The 2,492-nt window shown below is 42.1% G+C and overlaps 1 pseudogene; it reads left to right on the top strand.

Moving 5' to 3' along the window:
• Window positions 1–2,486, top strand: part of LOC102002981 — a 12,283-nt pseudogene extending 9,797 nt beyond the window's left edge.
• The last annotated feature ends 6 nt before the right edge of the window (window positions 2,487–2,492 follow it).

The following is a 2,492-nucleotide window of genomic DNA, read 5'->3' as shown; positions in this document are numbered from 1 at the left end:
ACCTTGAGACCATACTCTTAAGTGACATAAATCAGACAAACATTTTAGCACATTTTGACATTTTCTTTTTTAAGCAAATAATTTTTATTGGTACATTATAGTTATATATAATGATCACATTCTTCATAGGGAATTTTTGCCTGTACATGATATAACTTGATTTTTTCCCATTCCCCTATGCTCCCTTCCACCCTTCTTCCCCTCCTTATTTACAAATCTTTGTTTCCATTGTTTCTTTCTTTTCTCTTTTTTTTACTTTCCTTCCTTTCTTCCCCCTCTTCACTCCTTTGTTCCCCTCACCATTTGAACTTTTCCTTCCTAATTCACAATACCTATTCTACATTTTAGTCCTCATTTACACTTTTGGTTTCTCACACCAGAGAAACTTTGCGGTATTTACTCCTGTGGGACACACATGTGAAGTATAAAGAAGGACCAAAATATGTAATAGCTATTGGGAAATGGGAAGAAACTATTCAAATGAGAATGGGAACAGGGGAAGGGAGAGAGGGAAAAGGAAGAATGAACAAGAAAAAAGTAGAAAGAAAAATGGAAACAAAGCTTTTGTAAATAAGCAGGGAAAGTGGTTTCGAGGAGAGGTGAGGGGAATGGGGGGAAAAGAAGCAAGGTATGTCATGTACAGGTACAAATTCCCTATGATGAATGTTATCATTATGTATACATAAAATATACTAATAAAATTTTTTAAATGAAAAAAACAAAAAACTAAAAAATGTGATGTCCTGAATAGTGGCCTAACCCCAAAGTTCTGATCCTGTTTTGGGATTAATCAAGTAAATGTCTGTTCCTGACTCTTCTGAGCTGTCAGTAATTCTTTGGCTTCTCTCTTTTTATTTGCTTCATTTTGTGGCTTTTCTGATGTTTAGTTTTAAGTGACAATTACTTGTCTCTTGTTAGGCCCCGCTTCCACCTCTCTTAGCTTCAGTTTGTTTTGCTTATTTGTTTTTGGGAGACTGTTACTTGGCTGAGCCTCCACTTACTGATAACTCCTCCTATGAATACTGCTACTCCCAGCCAATTAGTTTAAAGAGACCCTAACAGACCCAGGCTATTCTTCAGATAGTTGAGGTGTAAGCGCGAGAGTCCTGTCCTTGAAGCTATCTGAGGAAAGGATGACTCTGGAGCTTGAGTGCTGACTCCGTGGGCCCGAGGGAGAGGCTTACACTGCTAGAATTCCGGGCTGGGGTTGGCGGCCTAGGGTCTCAGAGTCAGAGGAGCTGGGTTTTTCCTGCCGGGCTGCACAAGACTGTCATACAAGGAATCCAACCATAGGATCAAGCTCATTATGAGAAGCTCACGTTTGATTTTTCACATCTCGTCCATTCCATCCCCCAGTTCTTCACCCAGTCACTCCATCCCACAGCACCCCCGGGATTCTCCTTCCACTCTCATCACCACCACTCTGCTCAGTCACTTCTCACGGGATCAGCAGGTTTCCTAGAGCTTCAAGGTGGTCCCTCTGAATTCAGCTTTCCCATCTTGGCCCCTCTACTCTAATGTCCTCCTGTCATACTTTTGGACATTTTTAGGTAAGTGGATGCACCTTGAGAACATAATTTTAAGTAAAATAAATTAGACACATATGTTTAAATATCACGTTGTTTTTCTTATATAAGAAACCTAGAGGGTAAATCGGGACCAAAACATTGGTAAATAGGAAGAAAATGTTCAAATGGGAAGGGAGATGAGGAGGAGTGGGGTGGGGGGAATAGGAATAAACAATAAAAAAGAATGGAGGGATAACAATAGAAACAAAGTTTTGTAAAGAGAGAGGAGATGAAGGATTGAAGGGAAAAGAGAAGAATAGGAAAAAGAGAAGGAAGTTGTTTTATATACAGATACGAATTCCCTGTGAGTTTGATCATTATGTATGTCAAAAGTGTACCAATAAAATTAACTTAAAACAATAACGTATTGGGTCCCAGCAGCTCTGGCGGCAGGAGGAGCGGTAGCAGCCAAGCAGCGTAGCTCCTAGCTCTGGGAGGCTCCCTTGCGCCTGGGCCGGCGGCTTCAGCGCGCGACTTCAGTGCAGTCAGGATGACCAGGAGGAAGGTGAGCTGGGCCAGAGAGGCGGCGGAGGAGCCCAAGAGGAGATGGGGGAGCTTGTCGGCTAAACCTGCTCCTGCAAAAGGGCACAAGAAGCCCGAAAATGCAGTGGGAAAAGAGAAATCTTCGGACAAAAAAGTGCAGGCAAAAGGCAAAAGGGGAACCAAGGGAAAACAGGCCGAAGCGGCTAGTCAAGAAACCAAGGAAGATTTACCTGCAGAAAATGGAGAAACTAAAAAAGAGGAGAGTGCAGCCTCTGACGAAGCAGAAGAGAAAGAAGCCAGGTCTGATTAATCGCATACTGCGTCTTATCAGTGCTCCCTGCCCTGCTGCTTGTACAATCGGAAGGAATATTTTTATCAACTATTTTGAAAATGTGAGTTTTTTAGTAGCTCTGGAAACATTCTTTAAAAGGAGGGAATCCC

Source organism: Chinchilla lanigera, unplaced genomic scaffold (genome assembly GCF_000276665.1).
Source record: "Chinchilla lanigera isolate Chin_1 unplaced genomic scaffold, ChiLan1.0 scaffold00232, whole genome shotgun sequence".
NCBI classification, from domain to species: domain Eukaryota; kingdom Metazoa; phylum Chordata; class Mammalia; order Rodentia; family Chinchillidae; genus Chinchilla; species Chinchilla lanigera.
The sequence above is the reverse complement of the archived record's forward strand: the minus strand, read 5'-3'. Positions and strand labels throughout refer to the sequence as shown.